Raw genomic sequence first — 27628 nt, 5'->3', positions numbered from 1 at the left:
TGTATTCAATTTTGTTTGAGCGTCACCTTTTCGTTCTGACCGAGATATTAGCGCCTGATCTTCGCATAATCTGGGCATTTTTACTGGATAAATTCACCTCGCCATCCTCCATTCAGCTCACAGACCATGAACTCCACTCAAGCAGTGCTTTGTTTACACTACAACTACTATGAATAAATGACCTTTAGCAAACCCTTCATCAAGCTTCAGGAGTCAACAGCTATACGTTGCATAGATGTCTGTCTAATGGTATCCACCAGACCAAAACTTCATGGTCTTCTCCACAAAAATGTAAAGCCAATTTACAACCATCCCATGTAGCCCCCAGCGTTTACTAATTGCTATAGAACACCTATGAAGCCGAAGTATCCTAGCCCTGTCTTCAGCAAAAAAGCTTGCAAGACTGTTTGTTCTCACGAACAGACCCAAGAATTTCGCCCTGTCAGAGACTACCTACGCTACTTCCTTGTTTGTGGATGAGCTTTACTCAAATTCTTGTATTACCTCGTGATCAACAACAGCTTCCTTTTTATGAAAATGATATCTTGTCCGTTCGATTCAGACTACCTGCCCCCAAGTTCGAGCTTTCGCTTACGCTAAAACTCCATTGCCAAAAATATCTAAAACAGTATCAAGTTAACAGATAAATATGCAACATAGTTAGTATGGCTGGTATTTGGGGGCTGGTCACCATACTCAGGTTCCCCGTAAAACATACACCAGTGTATTCTGAAATTTCCCCCGAGAAGGATTGCGGGTCACCAGCTTTTGCTGAGCCTTCGCTCACCCACCTCCGTCGTGACCGTTCTGCTGCCCAATAGGTCTGCTGATAAACTCCTTTGCCCCTCCTGAAGAAAGTCACCAGTCCTTGATCACATTAACAGGCGGCGAAACCTTCGATGAAAAACAGAGTTTTTATTTGAATCAACCTGAGCTAAATTCGCCTAGTGATTCGACAAGGGCATTTCTGTGCCCATGTAGCGTTTATAAAAATAAAACAAAAACACGACGCTATAACCTCCGAGGATATCGTATTACAAGTTTCTCTACCTACATATTTTATGCGTACTCCGAACGAAATCTACAAGGCAAATGAGCTGCCACTGAGAAGCTTTTCATTCCAGAAATACACTCAGAGTGTGTGCCAAATCACTGCCGAAAGGCGACCCTTGGAAACATTTTTTTGTAATCTCCGCAAGATCCGAGGTTCTTTTTTCTAGATTATCAGCTGCATCAAATTTGTGAAAAATTAGCAACCAATTGAGAGTCAGTATATTGCACCCTTCTCCGCCCTATGCTCCGACTAGGAGCGATAAGTTGTGCTTCTGGATGGCTATGGTATTAGTTTTAACTTTTGCGATTGTCAACTAGATGTTTAATTCTATCTAGGAATACAACTACAACTATATTGCACCCTTGGAAGTTAAGTGTTTACCATAAGGTTCTATAATGTAAGTGAGCGGAGACTTGTTTGCAGAGTGCCCAGACTTAAAGCTCTCGCTAAGTTTCTAGAAAAAGGTTCAAAAAACAGGGGATTCGACTACAGCTGTTGGCCGAACATTATTAAAGCCTGTCTTTATGTGAATGAAGTTCGGTATATTCATTTATAAAAGACTTCCTGAAAAAGGTGCGAAACAGCTCTGAAACGCGTACGAGAAAAAGGAAAGTTTGGGATTCACTTCATTAAGAAAATGATCGTAAAGCTCATTAAATGTTACACACTTATCAAGCGGGCTACTCAACAGGTTGGGACAGAAAGGCTGGTATTGGATGTGTTTATTTAACGCACCTTGTGAAGAGATGATGATTCACGTCGAGTGGCTACTTCACCAATGCAGGATTTTATCTGGGCATGTCAAATTTTAGTTTGCTACAATATCTAAGTCCAAGTTATTTCACATGCAAGTCTACAAAGGGAGTCAAGTGCAGTAAAAAATGGACTAGAGTTGAAAAAGGCATGCACAAACCATTTCTGATTGTTGTCAATGATTCCGATTGCGTTGTACAATTCCGGGTCTTATCTTTTTGCTACTTATGAGTCTGAGAGCTAGCTGCTCCTCGAGCAATTTTTTTTCTTATACCTCTTCGGTGTGGAGAGAAATAATGTCGAGAGAAAACCTAAAACATTCTTGTGTAGCTCCATAAGTTTATGGTAGCAGGAATTTCAATCAGGTCAGGTAGGACGTAGAAAGTGAGAACTCACTAAGCAACATTATGCCTGTTCTTCCTACTCTTCCATTAACGTCTCAAGAGTTCGTCGGTTCAGAATTCGCTGACTCTTCAAAATCAAGCTCCACTAGAAGATAAATAGCTTCACAGTTGCCTCGGTCAAGAATTTTCTAATAAGATAGCGCTCGTATTGTTCCATTGTGATTTACTTATTTGAGCTTTTAATTAATTTCGAGTTTTGTTGTTTACTTTCTCTTTCCATTGTCTACGTTGGTCGTATACATAAATACATACATACATATTAAAGCATTACTCTCTTGAAACCACCTGTTGTCCCTTGAAACTTTGTGCTCTCCACAATGAAATTGCATAATAAGTTGAATAAAATCCTACACCGGCATATTTAAACCGTTTAATTGCAAAAGTTTAGCATTGTTTATAGCGACTGAGACTCACAGAAGGTAGGCGGAAGTGAAAATATGCGCAATTATACAGGGTGTGTCAGACGTTCCCTTTTTGTTTAAGAAAATAATGTTCCCGTTGAAATTGAAATGAATGAAGTATACGTTGCAAAAAAGCGTGAGGTAAGCTATCAAAGAAGAGTTATTTCTTCAGAAGCAATCGGTTCAAAAAAGGAACCAATATAATAAAATAACTGTCTCTAAAACGCACTAGTTTCAATGAACTAACCGGTCTCAAAAACTTGATGGAACTAGGTGGTTGAAAAAAGCATCGGTTAAACAAAGTAACCGCTTCCAAAAAGCAACTGGCTGAGAAAATTAACCGTGACGTGCTGAAAAAACTAACCGTATAAAACGGTAAACAGTTGAAAAAATAACCGGTTCCACAGAAGTTACCGCTTCCAAAAACGTAATAGGTGCGAAAAAATAATCGGTTTAAAACAAGGAACCAGTTGGAAATTAGTAACCGGTTTGAAAATACTAATCGGTTTGAAAACAATAACCGGTTTGAAAAAAGGAACTGGGTTGAAAACACCAACTGGGTTGAAAATGGTAACCGGTTTGAACATAGTAACCGGCTTGAAAAAAGGAACTGAGTTGAAAATGGTAACCAGTTTGAAAATAGTCAGCAGTTTGTAAAAAAGGAACTGGGTTGAAAATGGGTACCGGTTTGAAAATAGTAACCGGTTTCAAAAAAGAAACTGGGTTGAAAATGGCATCCTGTTGGAAAATGGTTACCGGTTTAAAAATAGTAACCAGTTTGAAAATACTTAGTAACCGGTGTGAAAAAACGAACCCGTTTAAAAATGGTAATCGGTTTGAATATGGTAACCGGCTTGGAAATGGTAACCGGGTTTAAAACGGGAACCGGTTTAAAAAAGTAGCAGGTTTGATTAAAGTAACCGGTTTGAAAATAAACCAGTTTGAACAAAATTACCGGTTGAAAGAAACAAACGATTGAGAAAAGTAGCCAGTTGAAAAAATTAACCGGTTGGGAAGAATAGCTCCAGCGGGTTAGGGATCTTAGAATTGTAAGAGGCGACTGAAATACCAAAATGATTCAAGAGGTTGTGTAGCGCAACCCTTTCGAGGGATTTCCAACGTAGTTTATAGCTTCTCCAACCCAATTGCCAGCCTCATCTTCCCGTGGGGAGTCCTGTTTCATTAGCACCCGGGGCTCTGGCGATCCCTGCAAGGTTCATTGTGATGATATTCATACGTTCCCGACGTGATCGGGCTGGCACCTTAATGGTGCTTGTTCCCGGAACGTACTGGACCTGAATCCCGCATTGGACCATGAACATTATTAACACTCCACAAAACCCACGAGGAGTGTCTGTATCGCGACAACAACAACAACAGGAGTAGCCGGTTCAAAAAGGTAAACAGTTTCAAAGAGTTACTAGCCTAAAAAATTAAGCGGTTCAAAAAAAAAAAACAACTGGTTCAGACCAAAAAGACTGGTTCCAAAAAAGTAACTGGTGGCAAAATAGGAACTGATTACAAAACAATAACCAGCAAATAAGGAACTGATTCCAAAAAGTAACCGGTTTCAAAAGAGTAACCGGTTCTTGAAACTCGTTATTGAAAGAAGTAACCAGGTCTTGAAAACCGGTATTGAAAAAAACTATCGGCTCTAAAAACCGATATTGAAAAAAGTCACTGTTTTTTAAAAACCAAAAGTTACCGGTTTTTTAAAAACTTGTACTGAACAAAATAACCGGTACCAAAGATTAAACGGTTCTATAAAAGTTAACGGGTTAAAGAAGATAACCGGGTCTAACAAAGTTACCAGGTAAAATAAACTGGTTCCAAAAATTTAATCGATTCCAAAAAAATAACCGGTTCCAAAAAGTAACAGACTCCAAAAAAGTAATATGTATTAACTAAGGAACCGGTTCCAAAAAAAATGTTACCGGTTCCAAAATACTAATCATTTGAAAAAGTAATCGATCCCAACAAAAAACTTTACAATATTTTCTTAATATTTTTATCATAATCATAATCCTCATGGACCGGCCAGTTCAACCTAACCTATCATGAAAGTCAAAACTGTATGGGGTACAAATCTCTACAATATTTAAGCTTCGCTATTAACTCTTTTCCACAGTCACACCCTGTAAACGACATAACTTGCATAAATATTTTACAGTACGCACCCTCCAACTCACAAAAAAATAAATCATTCTCATTGCATTATTTTCCTCCTATTGCACCTCATTGCAAATTTTATGGGAATTAACATTTCTGCTGTTGCCATTGTTGTTGTTGCCGTCATAGAACAGCGTTTAATTGCGAGCAAACACATTAAACAATACAAAATTGCGGGTAAAATAGCATAGAATTGCATTTAGGCATGTGATGCTATGTTCCCTCCCACCCCCCGTCAACTGATAGCATGACAGGCATTAAGGGTGGATTCATTTGATTGTCTTAGTAAAAAGACCACGAGCTCAAATAAAAGTTAGACGAACAACATAAAAAAGTTTTCAAACATACAACGATCCATCCCCATATACATGTATACATGTGTGTGTGTGTGTTTTTGTGTGAGTAAAGGGCCCATTACTTATACTTAGCACAGACTTAACTTGACTTGAGAACTGTCACTTACAGTTCTGTTAAATTAACATTGCATGTTACTGATTACTCAAAACTTAGCAACACTTGACTTAGAAGTCTGTTGAATTTTGATTTTCTATGTAAGTACTAAGAGACGTTTACATTTTGAGATGCCATTTGTTTGTTTCGATTTCATTTTGACATTTTGTCATACAAATTGACATTTATTGATTATGATGCCAGATTGTATGCGTTAAGTGGAGTATAATCGTGGCTAAGTTGCCATGTTTACTCCAAGTCAAGTCAAGTCTATGCTAAGTATCAGTAATGGGCCCTTAAATCCGTGACTTAAAATATAACAAAATAAAATGCAATAATTAAATTCCGCTAGATTAATGATATATCAACTTTAATTTACTCAAAAGTTTTGAATTTAATTTATAAGTTTTGTTGCAAATGTGTGATATGTTTGTAGCATATTTTTACATAATTATTATTGCCGTTTTTATTTTTTACAATTATATGTTCAAATTAATACTGAAGTGACGTCTACTAATTAATTGTTTGTGAATGTGGGTAATTATTGATATTAATTAAAAATTATTTTCATTACAAAATTACGTTTCCTTTCAATTTGCTGTGCAGAGTTAGGCAGGGTAAGGTGGCAGCCTTGATTATTCAACTGATGAGAGCTCAAGCTACCAGCTATAAGTGACCAGCTGTAAGTGAAACACAGATAGCTCAAACTCAAAATGGAAACCCCTCGAGGCCCCAAAATGAACGCAGCACTGAAGTAGCCTTAAACTGATTTCCTAGGGCAATTACGTTTTAAAGGATTTCCATGCTAGACATCTGTTTTTGCTGTTCGAGATGTCCTAAGAAATGTTTCAATTGAGTTGGACCACATTGACATTGGAGTAAAATTGCAAGTGATAAGACGGTTCATATCGTACGAGGAATTTTTAGAACCGGTACATTTATTTGATGCATAAGGACTTGGACCATGTTTGAAAATGCAATACAGCAACTGCACAATATAGTTAATCTAGGCGCTCACATATGTCCCATCCCTAATAATTAGATTATTAGCTGTCAAATTCTCACGTTTTTCCCCTGTTTCGTGCGTCCTTTTCGAGATGACAACCCAGAGATGGTTTTATGAGCCAGGAAAAATCGTCTTCTCTTAAATTTGTTCTTTATTATCGATTATCGAAGGGAATAATTTACATGGGAAATCAAGTTATGTTATAACTGATTTCGAGTTTAGTACAAAAAGGATGATTGTCTCGTTACATGTAAACTAGGTCTAATGCCAGGTAAGAGATAATAGTGTAACGAATTTAGTGCAATTCCTCTTATTTGCAACCTTCTGCTAACGTTCGAATCACTAAACTGTTGAATAAATAACTCCAATATACAATAATGCAAAATGGTCTTTATTAGACTACTTTCACAATAACACTTCTACTTCTCAACAGATAGCGTGCTTAAATCAAACTAATTACTGATTCTCAGCTTTACGAGCTTTTATACTCTGTGATTTCCTCGTTCGCATACTTCTAGGCGTTTCTAGAATTTAACTTAGTTACCAGCTATAAAATTACCAACTATAACTAGAGATGCACGTTATAGCTTCTCAAATGCGCGTGTATATGTGAGTGATACTTGCACAAATGATTGCTTACTTTTGTGAGCATCTCAGATATGATATATGCATGTGTTTGTGCGTTTCTCTCCACTGCGTTTACGTACATATGTGTGACATAATGATTGATTCGTTTATGTAGATACAAGTGGCTGTTTGATTTATTGTTGCTGTGGCTTTATTTACTTAGTATCAGGTTAGTGATGTGAGTATCACTTAGTGTCACTAATATTCGTCACAATAGTTTAACCTGCTACAGCATCCTGAATATAATTTTGAAAAGTCAACACACATGCACTTAGTCCACTTATCGAACACTTATGGAAAATCTATCGAATATTTATCGAAAAGTAATCAAAAAAATATATATGTATGTATATGTTGTCGAAAAGTTACCGTCGTCGAAAAGTCTTAGAGTTATCGAAAAATTATAGATATTTTCTCAAAAAGTTATCTTAAAGCTATCGAAAAATTATCAATATGTTATCAAAAAGTTACCGATATATCTGTGGCAATTTGGAAAAAAAAAACAACCAAATTCGAGTGAGTTCTGCCTTCATAGCAGAAATCCGTTACAGATCTCCCTGTGTTACTTACTCATAGCCCTAGCGCCAAATGGCTGTGGCGAGATTTTCAGATAAAGGTCTATGTATAGCCATTATCCTAACTCGAATAAGGTTGTTTTTTCAAATTACCACAGATATTATCTTAGAATTATCGCATAATTATCGATATGTTATCAAAAAATATCTTTGAGTTATCAATTTACTATTGTAAAGTTATAGATACGTTATCGGCAAATTATCGAACAGTTATTTAATCACTATCAAAAGTTTAACATTTGATATCGAAAAGTTATCGATTTTTCTTCAGACTGTTACAATTTTGTTATCAACGAGTCATCGGGTTATTATGAAACAGAAACTGTTAAAACTTCAATATAAAATGTATGAAACATCTGTAACCTGAACGACTAACAATAAGCCGATAAGAAACTAAGAAGCCGATGACTGGGCTATAGCAAACCGATAACTAGACGATAATACTTCACTATCGATTAAAACACAATAACCTATCAGTACCGGTTGTTTCCGATAACAAGCCGATGAAGCTCTTTCTTGTAAAGCTTCCACCGTTGTGGGCAAATTTCAACACTTTGGCGAGATTTATTTAACTGAAAAATATAAGTTCTTTAGACATACACCTATACGCTAACACATCATACTTCATGAGCAATTTCTTTAGGGGAGATCATCAACTTCATTGCTGTTGTTTTATTAACGTTGAAGACACTCCACGAATGTGTTGGGGAGTGTTATCGGTGCTGATGGTCCTATGCCGGATATAGATCCGGTAAGTTTCGGTTACAATCACAATTAAGGTAGTAGCCCGACCATCTCGGGAACGTGTAGTATGACCACATCAAACCATCTGGGCCTGTTGTGCTGCTGCATGAAGCTTCACAGAGGAGGTCAGCCAATCAGATTATTTACCATCCATCATTTATCATATTAAAACGATGTTTCAATAACTTGAAGAATTATGGCTGGGATTATTTCGGGTCTTGAAGAATTGTGGTTGGGTTTTTTGGGAGATTTTAAAGGATTCTGGCATTACTGTATCGAAAGAATTTCACGAGCCAAGTACCTTGCTTTATTCCGTTTAGCGATATTATGCTAGTTCCATAATTTATCTGCGATCTTTAATCTGATAAGAGCGGTGGGGTTGCTTTGAATTTTAGGAAAGGTGACATAAAGTCAACGGCCATAACATCAATGACGACAAAATCAATTGAAGTTGTGACCATATGAAAAAATCTCAACCTCAAAGTCACGTCATATATTAAAGCAAAGCATTTTGAACATTTAAACATTTTTAAGTTTAGCTCAGGCGCCTGCTATTTTCGCCTTTCTAGCAAAAAAAAACATAAAAAATTGTATTAATTTAAGATCTAGTACAGAGAATTCCTTCCATCCTAACATTATATGGTTTTCAAGCAAATTCAATTCGTTCTTTGTAATACCAAATTTAAATTAAATTTAGAATATCTATGCGCCACAAAACTACAAAATTTATTTTCTAAATAGCAATTGATTAGAAATGAGTACAAAAACAAATGAGAAATACAAAGTTATTATTTTTAGCTCAGATTACTTCAAATTGTTTTGTTTAAAATAAAAATGATTTGAATGAAATAACAAATTTGCATATTTTGCTTACCTGTCAATTAGCTGATGATGGCTTATTAATAACAAAAAGCATTAGATATTTCACTACACATTTCATGTGCATTAACTATAAAACACATCATTTTATATTCACAAATCAATCTGAAAATAAATTAAAAAAAAAAAAAAAACATAAATAAATGAGATGAATTGCTTATAAGCTGACTATTTAGAATTTCAGAAGCTTTCAACTCTGTTTCCAGGTCAACGAAAATGCATTCATATTCAATGTACAATACACAAATGCAAAGATATAAACGATACTCATAAGAAGGATAAATAAACCACTATCTTAATTAACATTCCATTTATTATTAAGCAAACTAATTGCTTGGTAAAACTATTGACATTAGCTTTAAAGCAATCCCAATTAATCTGCTTTCAAACAGTAGCAGAGACCGTAGTACGTACGAGTTTTATAAAAAAGGATTGGTATTCAGTTGTTGTTCTTTAGGGCTGTGTCTTTAATCAACTAATCAAGTGAGCTATATAATCAATTGTACGATTAGTCGATTACTTGATGAACTCAAATCAATATTAATCTAAATAAGACATTACTTGAGCGACTTTAAAAGTGATTAATCAAATATTACGAGTTTTGCTCAGATTCTCGTATGTAAAGTTGATTGTATATATGTATATATATTTAGCAAGTTATAGCCATCGGAAAAACTCCCAAATTTACCTGCAATAAATGTGATTAATCGCTTCATTTAATCCAAGATTAATCAAACATTTTCTTTTCGATTATTAAAAAAGTGATTGCTCGAACAAACTGTCTTTTCGATAAGTCAAAAAATAAAATTTATCGCTTAGTTGATTAATCAAATAATTAATCAAATTGATTAATCAAATAATTTATTAATATCTTTCGTTTCGAATTCATAAATTCGCTTTTAATTTTGATTTAGAATTTGAAATCGGGTTCGACTATTAAGCCTATATAGATTTTGACTTCAAAACCAATTGTAGCTTTCGATGCCTTTATCGGTGCCGAGCTCCTTTCTTTTAATTTTAGTGTTGCTTTTTAATACCAGCAAAAAATCTGATTAATAATTCTATTTTAGATTAATAGAAAACTCTATCATATGATTTTCGGCAATTAAAAAATTTATTTTATCGTTTAATTGAGTAAGTTGAAGTGTGATTAATCAATCAATCGTTTTGACTTTTTATATTTTATAGACGGAATGGATTCATAATTAACCGGCATGAAATGTGATTTGGACAACATCAGATGAAGCGGCTCTGGGAGTGTTCGAGAAAAAAGTTCTTCGAAAGATTTATGGATTTCTATGCGTTGGCGATGGCGAGTATCGAAGAAGATTAAAAAAAAAATGTTTTTTTTTTCTGATTCGAGATTCAAATTCCGTCTGGGTTTTAGTTATAGTTGCGATTTGGGCTTACCGATTTATGATTTGATTTGGTTTTAGATTTTTAGAATGGTATTCGTTCCGAATTCGATATGGGTTTCGGATTCGATTTTGATATCGGTTTTGATGGAGGTTTCGGTTTCGAATCCAGTTCATACTCAAGCTCTTATTACGGTTTTACTTTTTAGTTCCGCAGATTTGGTCTCGGTTTCAGTTTTAGTTACCGGTTTAGGATACAGTTTACCACAGTTTTTGTTCCAGTTCCGTATATATTGTCTCGGTTTCGGATATGGCGCAGGTTCGGGCTTTTATTACGAATTCGAAATTGACCTTCGCTTCCGTTTCGCATTTGGTTTTTAGTTTCGGTTTTGCTTCTGATTTCGCGTACTTTTAAGGCTCCGAATGAGGACAGTGTTTACGTTTTCGATTTTGATCTTCGTTCCGTTTAAAACATAAAAACAACCAGTAATGGCGATCCAACAAAGATTTGAACGAATATATATCCCTTGACTAAGAAGCATGCAAAGGAAGTTTTACTACGACAATGGGTTTCACCTCCAGTTTGTTTTTCGGTTTACCATTCCACGCTGGGCTTTACTTTTGCTTTTAGATTCGTTTTCAATTTTTTTTATGGAATTGGTTCCAATCTTAATTTCGGATTCGATTTTGGTTCCGGGTCCATTTCGAACCAATATAGCAAAAGCGTCGGATTATTCGTATGAGAAATATAGAAGAACAACAAATGGTGGTTCCTGAACTTACAGCTCTTGTCCAAAAACAAAAATATGCGGTTGTTCTTCGGACATTAGGGTTATCCTTATAAAATTTATTATTCTATTTTTTTATTCCCGGCCAGGGCTCATAATACAGTTTATTCTAACTAATATTCCTTGTTCTAAAGGCATGAAAAGTTGGGTGTTTTCAATAAACATTAGGATGGTTCTTCAAAATTAATTTTTTATTTTGTTTAGGCCTTGAAATCCTTAAAAGGGGTTACATTTACATGTAATATCTTTGGCTATAGTATTATCGGGTTTTGGTGTTAATAAAAAAACGTCATTTAATTTTTTGTGTCCCCATAGCGAAATTTGAATCTTCCACCTGTGCAACACGCCTCCGATCTTCAAACTATATATGAAATATAAGTTTTACAATCGTATTTATCGTTTGTAGGGGCGACACTGTAAAAAAGGTGCAGTTGATTTTCTAAGGACCACCCTCATGTACATACATGATCATTTACTTTAAAAAAGCAAACAAATTGTTACTTCAAGTATACAAATAGCATAATTTTCCCAAAATATATATAGATAAACGCTATACAAAAGATTCACGCATACATACGTAAATAACATAAATTAGATTTATTTTTTTTGGGAACACCACTGCGTATAAGCAACATCTCGAGTTTTATATGAAGTGAGGTGACCGATGCAAAAAAAGCAACGTCTTATGAGTATAATTTTTCAATGTAACTAAGTCCTTAGTCTAATAAGTATCTAAATATCGCATGTCTAACGCTCAATCATTTAGTCATACAAATATACAAATGCACATATATACATATGCACCTACCTAAATGTAAGGCTATCCTCCTTCTCTATTAAATCTCCACCAAAAAGTTTTGTAAAAGCCCTTGTAACAAGCTAACTTAATTAATTACACTTATCATTCATTTTGCCGACAGTAATTCTGTTCAATTTAATTTACAAACAAAAGGCATAATTATGGTGTAGTAGTACACAAACAACAAATACGACACAGATTATATGGGAAATTGTTTTTTGTAGTAGCGAGGGTGGAATGTTTGCGCTTCAATTATTCAAGAAAAATACAACCTAACGTAGCCACACACATACATATATATGCGATGTAATAAACAATAGTGGCTCAAGTGAACTTAAGCCCAGTCTTACAGCGTGGCTTACTCGGCGCTATTGCTAAAGGCACTTCAATCTATCAGCATTCTTAGTCTGCTTTAAAATTATTAACATAAGGTTGTTTGGGAGTTAATAAAGTTTAAGTAATCGGTGAGCACTGCTATTTTATCTAAACATGAAATTTAGCTTAAGCCGACTTAAGCTCTTATGCCTTCTAATCACAGACACAAAAGGCATATGTATTCAGAAAACAAAAAATAATTTAACAAATGGGTTATCGAGGTAAACTGTGATATTTCCAATTACAATTTTGTAGTTGCCATTCCAAAACTGTGCACATAATGCAAATTTTTATTTGTAAAAATATGCAAAGTACATAAGTTCCATATAGGCTTAGTTGTGTAATGAATAAATTCTAGTTATTTATATTACAATTACCCACATCTATACTTTAAATAGAAAAAAGGAATCGGATTAGTTCAAATGTTATATAACATAAAAGTGTATATATTAGGGTGAGCCAAAAAATTTTCCTTTAAAGATAGTGAAAATATTGATCAGGACATCCAAAATGATAGTATGTACCAATTTCAAAAGTTCATTTTAATGTCATCGCGAAGTTCATACATCAAAAATAAAAAAACCATAAAATAAGAAAATTTTAAGCACCTCCTTTATATAAATGGACAAAAATTAGCGAAAAATGTCTCCTTATATACAGACATATTCTTGCTAAACTTTGATTTATAAATTTTGACATAGAAATTGCAAAAATATTTATGAGAAGTAAAAATATAAAAGTGGCGCATACATTATTTGGGTGGGAAAGTTGGTAGGAAAGGAGATATTAATTTTCAATCAATTGCGCTCAACCTTTATATTGTTATTTCTCTCATAAATTATTTTACAATTTCTATGTCAAAATTTATAAATCAAAGTCTAGCAAGAATATGTCTGTATATAAGGAGAAATTTTTCGTTGATTTCTGTCCATTTATATAAAGAAAGTGCTTAACATTTTTTTATTTTATTTTTATTTTCTCCTTTTCTTCCATTTTCGCGGTGTCTTAACCTATCTGTTAAGTTTTACGCTTGTAGCTCAATGAGAACTTACATAAAATCCTATGCCAAAATTCCCTCCGTTCCGTTTGATTTTTCTAAATATCTCAGTCCGTGCGCCCCCTAGCGAAACTGATTTGTAAGATCGCGGGTTCGAATCGAGCTCAAGGCCTAACAATAATTTTTATCATTATTATTGTTATGATAAACTTTTTTCTTAATTGAAAAACGTTGCCGATGAAGGAATTTAGCAGTTCCGAATCGAGCTCAAGGCCTAACAATAATTTTTATCATTATTATTGTTATGATAAACTTTTTTCTTAATTGAAAAAATTTTTTAAATTAGAATAGAAGAAAGAAAAAATTTAGACAACTTCCAAAGCTCGTTGTATAGATCCATTTCGGGAACTGCTAAATTCCTTCATCGGCAACGTTTTTCAATTAAGAAAAAAGTTTATCATAACAATAATAATGATAAAAATTATTGTTAGGCCCACTTAAAAAAAAGAAGTAAGGAAGGTTAAGTTCGGGTGTAACCGAACATTACATACTCAGTTGAGAGCTATGGTGACAACATAAGGGAAAATAACCATGTAGGAAAATGAACCGAGGGAAACCCTGGAATGTGTTTGTATGACATGTGTATCAAATGAAAGGCATTAAATAGTATTTTATGAGGGAGTGGGCCATAGTTCTATAGATGGACGCATTTTCGAGGTATCGCAATAAAGGTGGACCAGGGGTGACTCTAGACTTTGTTTGTACGATATGGGTATCAAATGAAAGGTGTTAAAAGGGAGTGGGCCTTCGTTTTATAGGTGTTCGCCTTTTCGAGATATCGCCATAAAGGTGGACCAGGGGTGACTTTAGAATTTGTTTGTATGATATGGGTATCAAATGAAAGGTGTTAATGATTATTTTAAAAGGGCGTGGGGCTTAGTTCTATAGGTGGACCCCTTTTCGAGATATCGCCATAAAGGTGGGCCAGGGGTGACTCTAGAATTCGTTTGTGCAATATGGGTATCAAACGAAAGGAGTTAATGAGTATTTTAAGAGGGAGTGGGCCTTTCTTGACCAGGGGTGACTCTAGACTTTGTTTGTACGATATGGGTATCAAATGAATGGTGTTAATGAGTATTTTTAAAAGGGAGTGGGCCTTCGTTCTATAGGTGTTCGCCTTTTCGAAATATCGCCATAAAGGTGGACCAGGGGTGACTCTAGAATGAGTTTGTACGATATGGGTATCAAATTAAAGTTATTAATGAGAGTTTTAAAAGGGAGTGGTGGTAATTGTATATGTGAAGGCGTTTTCCAGATATCGACCAAAATGTGGACCAGGGTGACCCAGAACATCATCTGTTGGATACCGCTAATTTATTTATATATGTAATATCTGCCAAGATTTTAAGGGTTTTTTATTTCGCCCTGCAGAACTTTTTCATTTTCTTCTACTTAATATGGCAGGTGTCACAACCATTTTATAAAGTTTTTTCTAAAGTTATATTTCGCGTCAATAAAACAATCCAATTACCTTACCATATTTCATCCCTTTTTTCGTATTTGGTATAGAATTATGGCATTTTTTTCATTTTTCGTAATTTTCGATATCGAAAAAGTGGGCGTGGTCATAGTCGGATTTCGTTCATTTTTCATACCAAGATAAAGTGAGTTCAGATAAGTACGTGAACTGAGTTTAGTAAAGATATATCGATTTTTGCTCAAGTTATCGTGTTAACGGCCATGCGGAAGGACAGACGGACGACTGTGTATAAAAACTGGGCGTAACATCAACCGATTTCGACCATTTTCACAGAAAACAGTTAGCGCCATAAAATCTATGCCCCTACCAAATTTCAAAAGGATTGGTTAATTTTTGCTCGACTTATGTCGTTAAAAGTATCCTAGACAAATTAAATGAAAAATGGCGGAGCCACGCCCTTTTTTCAATTTTCTTTTATTTTTGTATTTTGTTGCACCACATCATTACTGGAGTTTAATGTTGACATAATTTACTTATATACTGTAAAGATATTAAATTTTTTGTTAAAATTTTACTTTAAAAAAAAAATTTTTTTAAAAGTGGGCGTTGTCCTTCTCAGATTTTGCTAATTTTTATTAAGCGTACATACAGTAATAAGAGTAACGTTCCTGCCAAATTTCATCATGATATCTTCAACGACTGCCAAATTACAGCTTGCAAAAGTTTTAAATTACCTTCTTTTAAAAGTGGGCGGTGCCACGCCCATTGTCCAAAATTTTACTAATTTTCTATTTTGCGTCAGAAGTTCAACTCATCTACCAAGTTTCGTCGCTTTATCGGTCTTTTGTAATGAATTAGCGCACTTTTTCGGTTTTTCGAAATTTTCGATATCGAAAAAGTGGGCGTGGTTATAGTCCGATATCGTTCATTTTAAATAGCGATCTGAGATGAGTGCTCAGGAACCTACATACCAAATTTCATCAAGATACCTCAAAATTTACTCAAGTTATCGTGTTAACGGACGGACGGACGGACGGACGGACATGGCTCAATCAAATTTTTTTTCGATCCTGATTATTTTGATATATGGAAGTCTATATCTATCTCGATTCCTTTATATATGTACAACCAACCGTTATCCAATCAAACTTAATATACTCTGTGAGCTCTGCTCAACTGAGTATAAAAATTTTAGTCAAATTTTAACAAAAAATGCAATATCTTTACAGTATATAATAGGGTGGGTCGATTTGTATGCACGAAAGTTAACCGATATCGCGCCATCGATTTTTCGCTAGAATTTGGGCTCAGGATAAAAAGTTCCACTACGCATATCCAAAAACATAATTTTCGAGCGTGCGAAATTAAAAAATTTTTTTCCTTTTTTCGACTTTGATTAAGGTTTTTTCACGAACTGCTAAAAAAATTTTCATATTTATACCCTGTCCGACCCAAAAATGTCCCCTAAAAATGTTAGCGATAACAGTTTTTTGAACAAAACAAAAAATATTTTTGAAAATTTTACAATCAAATGAAAATTTCTTTAGTAGGTCATGAAACAAACCTTAAAAATCAAAGTCGAAAAAAGTAAAAAAAAATAAATTTCGCTCAAAAATTATTTTTCTGGGTATGCGTAGTGGAACTTTTTTGCTGAGCCCAAATCCTATCGAAAAATCGATGGCGAGATATCGGTTAATAAATCGACCTAGTCTAGTATATAAGTAAACTATGTCAACATTCAACTCCAACATTTGTCTCCAAAGCTCTCAGCTGATTATGTAATATTCGGTTACACCCAACTTAGTCTTCCTTACTTGTTGTTTATAAGATTTGGTTTATGTGAACTCTCTAAGTCTTTCTCCTCTTGTCTGATTGCGCTTCTACCAGCGTCATCGCTTAAGTTTTTCAAGCATCCAATTCTAGCCATATGATGATTATATAATGTTCGGTTAGGCTCCTTTTGAAAATTTGGCAGTATTTTTCTTATAATGTTATGTAGAATCTAAATTTGCTAGGAGCGATTTCGAAAAATAAATTTTCTTACCACTTGACCCACACCCTAATATATTCTTACATATGTGGTATTATCAAAAATTGTTTTATGCATTTATTAATGACTTCTAATTGAAATGAATAATAAATATCTCTATGCATATTTAAGTATTTACCCATGTACACTTACGCTAGCTGACCTGTCGGAAATGCAAACACTTTTCTTTACCAGATCTGTATGGAAGTGCTCATGCCTTACTTTTACTTTTTCCTCCTCTTTTCCAATTTCTGAAGCAAATATCCTACACTCTTCAGGCTTTATTGTAATTTATTATAAGAGTAATTAATTTTTTTATTTGTAATCAGGCATTGTTACATGCCTGGGACTCCATTTGCATAGTAAGGCATGAATTAAAAAAATGGAATTAGCTCTTAACGTACTTGAGACAGAGTTTGCAACGTATATAAAGGGTAAGGCCTTATTTGATGTGTTATTCATAAACACCTCACTACTCCACTTACCTAGTTTGCTTTGTATTCAGTTATACCTAACTATCTCGTTAACCAAGTATGAGGCTTGAATCGAGATACCTATGAGGCAAGGAAACACTTTTCTGGGTAAAATGTTTAGTATTTCAAATTCCAGTAATGTAATCCTCTGGCCTGATTATTATACAATATGCATGTATTTGCTACACTTTACTACTTTGTAAAGAGGGAAGCTTTTGAAACGTTCGACTTTTTCCTAGAAGGGTACCTGTTCATGTACCTAAATGCCTTGGTAAAAGTGATTATGGGAATTAATTAGTGAATATCGAAAATTTAATACTATTAATCTGTAAACATAATATTATTGCGCAATAAATGTTTGCTTTTGTTTATTATCAGTAAATATTGATAGAACATATGAAAGTTTTTATACAACGAACAACATACAGATATTAAGTGATGTGTATGAATGCAGTAACCCTCTCGATAATGCAAGTCTGTTGTTGAAAATTAAACTATCGAACATTAAAATCATATGTTGTAGACTATCTGTTATTGATTTAAAACTTAACAGCCTAAAATTAATATTATTGAAAGAGATCTGAAGGAGTTATCGATTTGTTAATAGTTTTCAATCAAAAAAAAAAAACTATCGGTGAGGTAAAGAACTGTATCAGCAGCTTATCGGTTTGTTATCAAAAAGTTATCGATTTATTATCGAAAATTGATGGAATATTTATCGAAAAAATATCTATAATGCGAGCCATTTCTTTGATTTTCTATCGAAACGCTATCGATTTGTTAACAGAGTGCTACCAATTTGGGTAGGTGATTTACATACGTATTTATCGGAGTTTTACTAATTTGTTATCGGCATGTTATCGACGACTCAACAGCTTGTTGTCAACCATACATAGACAAAACTTTATTGTAAAATCGTTTGAGCATCTGTAAGCTGTCGACAAGAAGCCGATAAGAAACCAATAAGAAGTCGATGACTCAGCGATAAGTCGACAATAATAGTTCGCTTCAAGCCGATAATAAGTCAGTGACTTGCCGGTATCGGTTGTTAACCATAAGAAGCTTACGAAGCTCTTCTCAAAAAGCCCGAAATTATGCAGACAATGACAAAGTTGGAGACAACAAGAGAGACGGAGGTGCACACAGAGACAAAGTTGGAGAAGACAGCAGAGAAGGAGGTGCAAACAGGGGCGTGGACAGGACAGAGGTGCAAACAGAGGCAAAGATGGAGAAGACAGCAGATACGGAGGTGCAGACAGGGGAGTGGACTGGGGAGGTGGACATGAAGACAGAGAGGGAGGTGCAGGTCGGGAGGCATACTGGGACGGAGATGTAGATGAAGACGTAGATGGCAACTAGTACAGAGATGCATATGAAGACAGAGAAGGCGGTGCAGAAAGCGACAGGGATTAGGACAGAGGTGAGGATGGAGAGCGGGCTGAAGAAGTAGATGGAGACTGAGATAAAGACAGATATTTAGACGGGGAGGAGATAGAGATGATGACAAACCAGGGAGAGAGTGAAAATATTATTTTGGAATATTTATAAAAACGGCCTTTTTATTGGGAATTTTCCACACTAAAGAGACTCCAAATATTTCAAATTCGAAGTGACGAGCCAGTAAAGGTAATTGTCATTAAAAATTCGAATGACCGATATAACGATCTCCAGCTAACGCTAACCGGCATATTAAAAATCTGTCAAAGAAACTGCCGATTAGCGTTAGCACTGGATGGAGGAACGGCTTTCTCCAAAGCATCAACACTCAAAACAAACACCACACAAAAATGCCTTATTTGGCAACATTTACAGCAGCGAAGAGAAAAATAGAAGTGGCAGTTTTGTAGCTGAAACTTGCAATACAATCTCAAAAACGTGTTCGAAAAATTCCGAAATTCTACAAAACTTTATAAAAGTTTCGAACTTTTTATTTGGGGTACTCAATTTTTGTTTTCAGCATGCAGTTGCAAATCAATGGCCTGCAAATCAATTTTGGTCTAACAAAGTACAAGTTGTAGGTCTCTCAAAGGTATTCAGGGCCCGTATTACGGGTTACGATCCGTGATCGAAACTCATTTTTAACACGCTTTTATTAGCTTGGCCTGTATGTAGCGAAATCTTTGAGCTTAATTTTCACCGGTTTCTAGAAGTCTGATTAATTTGAAACTTTGCATACGTATCAAGGACCGGTGACAATGCATTAATGTGATGGTGTGGTGACATAGGGTCAACGGCCATAAGGTCAATTGGCCTTATTACCACTTTGAATGGCCATAAGTTTGATTGAAACTTTGCATACGTATCAAGGGTCGATGACAATGCATTAATGTGATGGTGTGGTAACATAAGGTCAACGGTCATAAGGTCAATTGGCCTTATTACCACTTTGAATGGCCATAATTTTTATTGAAACTTTGCACCCATATCAAGGCTCGATGACAATGCATTAATATGATAGTGTGTTGACATAAGGTCAACGGCCATAAGGTCAATTGGCCTTATTACCACTTTGAATGGCCATAAGTTTGATTGAAACTTTGCATACGTATCAAGGGTCAATGACAATGCATTAATGTGATGGTGTGGTAACATAAGGTCAACGGTCATAAGGTCAATTGGCCTTATTACCACTTTGAATGGCCATAAGTTTGATTGAAACTTTGCACACGTATCAAGGCTCGATGACAATGCAATAATGTGATGGTGGGTTGGCACAAGGTTAACGGACATAAGGTCAATGGAACTTATGACCACCCCAAATGTCCATAGATTTGAAACCTTGCACATAATTCGAAGAACGCATTCCTTTATTAATGATAGCAGTGGATGCATGGCACATCTATGAAAGAGCATACTGGAGCCCTTTTTAACACGCTTTTATTAGCTTGGCCTGTATGTAACGGAATCTTTGAGCTTAATTTTCACAGGTTTCTAGAAGTCTGATTAATTTGAAACTTTGCATACGTATCAAGGACCGATGACAATGCATTAATGTGATGGTGTGGTGACATAAGGTCAGCGGCCATAAGGTCAGTTGGCCTTATTATCACTTTGAATGGCCATAAGTTTGATTGAAACTTTGCACACGTATCAAGGGTCGATGACAATGCATTAGTGTGGTGGTGTGGTGACATAAGGTCAACGGCCATAAGGTCAATTGGCCATATTACCACTTTGAATGGCCATATTACCACTTTGAATGGCCATAAGTTTGATTGAATCTTTCCACACGTATCAAGGCTCGATGACAATGCAATAATGTGATGGTGGGGTGACATAAGGTTAACGGACATAAGGTCAATTGAACTTGTGACCACCCCAAATGGCCATAATTTGAAACCTTGCACACAATGCGAAAAACGCATTCATTTATTAATGATATACTGAAGAGCATACTGGAGCCCTTTTTAACACGCTTTTATTAGCTTGGCCTGTATCTATCTATTTATCCATGTATGTATGTAACGGAATCTGAATTGAAGCCGAGAGCCCCGGTAATGCAGAGCTCAGAACTCCGTTGTACCTTTTGAAGCATTTTAAGATAGGTATTTTTAGCTATTGCAGACCAAGGCACCATAAAGAAGAATCGGACGCACAATGGCTGTGTAAATCCAGTAGGTCACCTTAGGGGAGAATCCCCAGGAGGTGCCAATTGCTCTCTTGCAGGTGAAGAGCACTGCTGCTGCCTTCTTGGATCGCTCCACTATATGGTCACTCCATAATAGCTTCCTATCCAGATACTTGACCTGACAAAAAATTAAAAAACACGCTTTTTTAGCAAACCGAACTAAAAAATAGAAAATAAGTTTCAATTAAAAAGAGTTTATATAACAGTAGTAGAAGGTCAAACAATCGTTTATAGTTAATCCCCTCAAAATAAAATTGTAATAAAATTTAAGTTATTAACATAATAATTTAATTCACAGTGAAAAGCGTGGGGTGCTTGATATTGAATGTTACAATCATTCTATTGGCAATTATCTGAGAGGAAAGATATGAAATGTAGTCAAATGCACCCACGCTTTTTAATCTGAATTAAATTATTCTGTTAATAACTTAAATTTTATTATAATTTTATTTTGAGGTGATTAACTATAAACGATTGTTTGACCTTCTACTACTGTTATATAAACTCTTTTTAATTGAAAATTATTTTCTATTTTTTAGTTCGGTTTGCTAAAAAAGCGTGTTTTTTAGTTTTTTTAAACTATTATTGATTTAAACTACAATAGCTCTGAAATGGTGGATCAGATTAATGACATATGCGATTTAGCGACAAATAGTACTTGTTAGATCGCCTGAGTGAAAATGGGTTTCAGTCACTGATCGTAGCACGTAATACGGACCCTGATTCAGTGTATTTAGGTTTTCTTTCATATAAAAAAAATTTTTCACACTTCGTATGCAGGTTAATCTAAAACAGCCCTACGAGAAAAAATTGTCAAAAATCGATGCGATTTTTGAGAGACCTATAACGGTTAGACTACAATTGATAGAGCAGCAAAACTGCTTACTTAAAAAAAAAAAAAAATCAGAGAGCTCCATATTAAAGGTTTGATATTTTCGTACAAAAATACTAAAATTTAAAAACTTTAACTCAATTAAAGCGTAAATATTATCAAACAGGCATAAATATTTTAGCAATTGATTTTCAGTTGCATAAATAAAAAACGCTGAATCACCAAATTTCAGTTTAGATGTGCAATTTATTGCTAACATCTTAAAACCAAATGTTCACACATACATACATACGTAGATCGGTGGCGACATGTATGACAATATAAATAATGAACCAAAACAGATATTTGTTTAAGCAATTACATACAAACATTTGTACGTTAAAATAACATAAAAGTGAATCGCAAAAATTCCACGTTTATTATTTATTTGTCTGTTATGAATTGCTTGGACAATCAAATTTACGCTTTTGTCATTCTCATCGTAGTGCGGGTGATATGAATGGCGCGTCAGCAAAATGACCTTTTCATATTATGCCGTTTCACTTAGCAATGAGATGCAATATTTTTCGAAGAAGTAGAAGATATTAAGAAAATATGTGAAATTTGCAATAACATTCATTTTACGAAAAAAAAAAAAACATAAAATATGAAAACATTAAAAAGCATGCTGCAACATAAGAAATAAAACTCAACATGATTTGGCATGCGGTACAAAGTAATGATGTGAGCGAGCAGTAGGAAGACTCTAAGAAACTTTCAATAAGAAAACTGGTAAATTAAGGAATGGCGCATAACATTGCATAGCATAAGAGAGCATAACAATGGAATCAACATATCTAAGGGCTACACTGGACAGAATTCTCGCAAGTAATACTCTTCTAGAGACTATCACAATTGCTCACAGTAGAAGGCTCTTTCGCAAAATGATGTTCCGGCTATTTAATACAGCTCTGATATCTGGTGGACTAAGGCTACGGAAAGAACAAAGTTCCTGATATAAAGATCGGAAAAATTATTACAATATTTTCCATGCTTGGTATGTTGGGTAACATTCAGGAAGACATAAAGTAACGTATGCAATGACAAAACCGGAAAATCATATACTGATCCAAAAGCTCTGAGGTCTGGTACAAAATTAAACCTATAAAGGAAGCTGGCACCTATGGACCAATTTAAAAAAAAAAATGGGACTACAGTGGGAACCCGACTATCGGTAATCCATGCCATACAAGTTTCGCTAGAGAATGTCGTCGAAGAGGTGCTTTTAAAAGCGAGTCCACTAGGTAGCCTTGAAGTATTACAAAACTCTTTCAAACGCACCACAGTTCCTAACGAACTGGAAGTAATTAGCAATGTTTTGTTGAAATGAGTTCCCGAGCAAGAGGGGCATAAAGGTAATAAAAAGGCAGATCTCAATCTCCATTCAGCACATTGAATGGGCCAGAGCCACTCTACGGGATCAAGAAAGCACAAATAAGGCGAACGATTAAAAATGGGAAAAGATCAGGCAACACTAAGTTTGTAAAATCAGTTTAATTCATTCATTTAGGAAGAGAACTACCACATATCATACACGGCGGCACATCTTCTGGGAATGAATAACTGCAAAAAGCTAGAAAAGCTCCTACCTGGGTGGTGTTAATTCCCTTAAACATTTCGTGATGTGGAGGTACCTTAATATAACGAAAGTTTCTTATTACTTTTCTTGTCGCGACAAAGAGACTCCTTGAACGTTTGGAGGAGTTTTATCGATTTTGTTGGTCAACAAGACAGAACAAAACAAAACAAAACAAAACAAAACAAAACAAAACAAGACAAAGCAAAACAAAACAAAACAAAACAAAAAAACAAAACAATACAAAACAAAACAAAACAAACCAAACCAAACCAAAACAAAACAAAACAAAACAAAACAAAACAAAACAAAACAAAACAAAACAAAACAAAACAAAACAAAACAAAACAAAACAAAACAAAACAAAACTAAACAAAACAAAACAAAACCGCTACCCCTCTCCTTATTCTAGGCCCATACCATAATTCGTGAGTAATTAAAATTACTTTTCTTTATTTTTATTTAATTGGCATATTATGATTCCAGGCAATTGTCTGGTAAAAAAAAAGCTACGTGAACAGTTAGAACTGGGCTATAGCAATTGCCAATCTCTGTAAATCGGAATAGGAGGGGCAAAACTTCAACAAATGAAGCAAATAGGTACTTTGACAAAGCTCGCTTTTTGAATTGTTTGAAATTTATTTTCAAAAATGGCAGTTATTTCCAATACCTCCGAGATTATTTCAATTTTATCATTTCCCAATTCCCAAGATATGTGTCCTTTGCTGTCATTTCATGAAATAAGTGTGGCTGCAACTCTTCTATAGGAATATTTTAATGTGGGATTGCCACGCTGGGTGCAACTAGCTACATATATTATGTATATGCCTGAATATTCGGTACTACCGCGAAAACAGTTTACCTCATAAAATTTTTTTTTGTACGTTAAGCACTACGTGCTTAGCTCTCTAATTTGGGAGTTTGCAACTAGGAAAATTTTTTGAGGTTGCCAATAGTTTTAAATTAAAACAAGTAAGGAAGGCTAAGTTCGGGTGTAACCGAACATTACATACACGGCTGCCAAATTACAGCTTGCAAAACTTTTAAACTACCTTCTTTTAAAGGTGGGCGGTGCCACTCCCATTGACCAAAATTTTATTAATTATCTATTCTGAGTCATAAGGTCAACCCACCTACCAAGTTTCATCGCTTTATCCGTCTTTGGTAATGAATTATCGCACTTTTTCGGTTTTTCCAAATTTCCGATATCGAAAAAGTGGCCGTGGTTATAGTCCGATTTCGTTCATTTTAAATAACGATCTGAGATGAGTGCTCAGGAACTTACATACCAAATTTCATTAAGATACCTCAAAATTTACTCAAGTTATCGTGTTTACGGGCAGACGGACGGACGGACATGGCTAAATGAATTTCTTTTTTCGCTCAGATCATTTTGATATATAGAAGTCCATATCTATCTCGATTAGTTTAGGCCGTTACGGGTTACCGTTATGCGAACAAAATTAATATACTCTGTGAACTCTGCTCAGCTGAGTATAAAAAAAGATCTATAAAAATATATATAACAAACATTAGGGTTGCCACTTAACACTGTTGGCACATTTATAGCCGCTTTTTGTGCAAGCTAGTGGAAATAAAACGCGAGGTAGATTAGGAAATTGTGTACAAAGCTGCAACACAAACAGCTCAATTCTAAATATTCCCTCAGAATTTTGTTCTCGCGAATTTTTTTATTCCCGCGGAAAAATTCCTCCAATTCTTTTCGCCTAAGCAGAACAATAATTGGGGAATAGGAATTTCGAATTTTCGAAGTCAGATGTTTTGTCAATTGAAATTTCGTTGGGTATTTCTTATTTTTTGTTTAAAAAATAGAAAAGTTTACTTATTGTTGTGAATTTGTTTGAAATTAAGAAATAAAATATAAACAATGGACAGTATTGCATTTCATGTGGTATTCACTGAAATTAGTAATAAATTGGTGCCACAACAACATCAACAGAGGAGCATAAGAAGAAGAAGACGGCGGGATAACACAAATCCGCCGGAGTTGCCTGCTTCCATTCAGCAAAGCAATTTCTGGCGGCGAAGTCGAGTTGAATTCGTCTTTCGTCATATGTCTGCCAAAATATATTTAAGCCTTCTTTAAAAATCCTTGCGCAATTTCTGGATGGCTGCATCAAATACACGAAAAGCTCTTCCGTTACTTATGATATAATTTTCGACTTAAAATAAAGAATATTGTGGTTGTTGTTGTTGTTGTATTAACAGTGAGATTATTGTGGTAGAATGCAAATACATATTTTAGCACAAATTTGTACAAATAAGTGTTCTTTCTTAAAAGAACCAATTTCCTTTAACTATTTTGATGCATTCCCTTTAATTTAACAAGTGAAAAAACTCCTAGGAAATGGTAGAGAAAACTTCGTCTCACTCACATTCATAATTCCTACTTTTCTCCCATAACCGGGTTCCGCTTTTTCGAACATTGTTCAAAATATGAGGAAAGGGAGAAGTGAAAAAACTCACAAGGAATTTTTATTTAGAATACGAGGAATGGGAGAAGGGAAAAAACTCGCACGGAATTCTTGTTTAGAATTGGGCTGGAAGTAAGCTGGTTGAGTTGGCTAACCGGTTTGAGTTCAAATCGCTTGAGCAACAGTCGACCAAAAAAAGGGCACTATTGTGAACGAGCGAACGATATGTACATACGAACGTGCAGATAAACGAAAAAAACAAAATAACAACGTCAGGGGAACATACATACATACAAACAAATGCATTCCATGTATCTTGTTCCTGTAATACTCTGGATTATTGTCAAAAACGTACTGAGCTAGAAGTAGAAATGTCAAAGCAGTTAAATAAAGTACCAATTAGCTTATTCCCTTCCACCACCTGTATGGTTCACCCAAGATGAAACTGTTTAGCTAGTTGAAGCAGTTTCTTTCAAGCTCACTTGCATTAAACAATAAGCTTATGCATCGAGAAACTGTAGAATTTCTAAGGCAAAGTGAAAACACGTCGAGGTAAGGTCGGTTACCCAGGTCCTTAGTTTAAAGGTGTCAATTTTTTTATGGGTATCAGCGCACACATTTTTTATTTTTATATAGGCTATGAGAAATTATAATATTTTTCTTAGATGCATTTTTTGACAAATACCAGATGGTATTTTACGAATATGACTTCCGCGAATTCGAAGTTAATATTTTGTTTATTTTTAATTTACATTTCAAGGAAACTTTTTCCATAATTAAGTCAGCAGCAATTTCGTTATTGAAAGAAAAAGTAGTGCTTTCTTTGGAAAAAGTGTCTATTAATTGCAGTTTTCTTCATCATCTTTGTATGAAAAAATTTTCCCCCACCCTATCGCACATATTGTAGAGTTCATCAAAAATTGTCAGCTGTGGTTTTACGAATTGTGTGCAAGTTATTTTACAGCATTTACCACGAAAATAACCAAAATAACCGAAACAAAGTCAACATAATGCCTGCGTATGTATTTGTATATACACATATATACATACATACAAAAATGGTTGTTTGTATGTGCTGTCATTCGTGCGAAAATAGATAATTAAAATCCTTGGTGATACAAATCAATAAATGAACTTTATTTCAACATACCGGCCATATTAATGAATGAATAAAATTACGAATACAAATTTATTTACTTGTACATATGTATGCATGTATGTAAGTATACATATGCAGTTAATAAGTATACTTTTTTGTAAGCATTTAATTGCTCTATTGCACAGCACGAAAGATTTTTCGAAAGAAAAATCGATATAAGAATTTCAATTTTACGCAAAATATCAAGAACAAAATGCCTGCGGTTTTCAAAATTAATAAACTATTAATTATATATTTAAATATTGATTAGCAAGTATATATCAACATATTCAATGCTACAATTTATCTGCAAGAAATATATACAAATTGCTGTTGTTACATAATAAAATCAATTAAAATTAAATTCAGTTCGAAAAATTCGAAAATTAAAATGATTAAATACGAAATATTATGCAACAAAGAGAAAGGCAGAAAGCACCCCTGCGAGTTTTTTTTTACATTAAAGAGCAATTTTGTTATTTAATTACTGATTAAGTAATCGTTACAAAATTATCAAATAGGAAGGTTTTGCCTTGCACACAACTTTCAAACAAATCTTGTTTTTTTTTTTCACTTGTAACCAGACAACTCAAATTATAATAATTTGAAATGTTTTGCAATG

The 27628-nt window shown here is 34.7% G+C and overlaps 1 protein-coding gene across 4 annotated transcripts in view; it reads right to left on the bottom strand.

Annotated features, from left to right (window-relative positions):
* Positions 1-27628, bottom strand: part of Cad87A (cadherin-87A) — a 302751-nt gene that overhangs the window by 190138 nt on the left and 84985 nt on the right. For all 4 annotated transcript variants that reach the window (XM_067780750.1, XM_067780736.1, XM_067780727.1 and 1 more), the window contains exon 2: positions 9058-9167. The gene's annotated coding sequence lies outside the window, so the exon portion shown is untranslated. The remainder of the gene's footprint in view (positions 1-9057; positions 9168-27628) is intronic.

The sequence above is a fragment of the Eurosta solidaginis genome, chromosome 1, assembly GCF_040869045.1.
Source record: "Eurosta solidaginis isolate ZX-2024a chromosome 1, ASM4086904v1, whole genome shotgun sequence".
NCBI lineage: Eukaryota > Metazoa > Arthropoda > Insecta > Diptera > Tephritidae > Eurosta > Eurosta solidaginis.
This window is presented reverse-complemented; position numbering and strand designations above follow the sequence as displayed.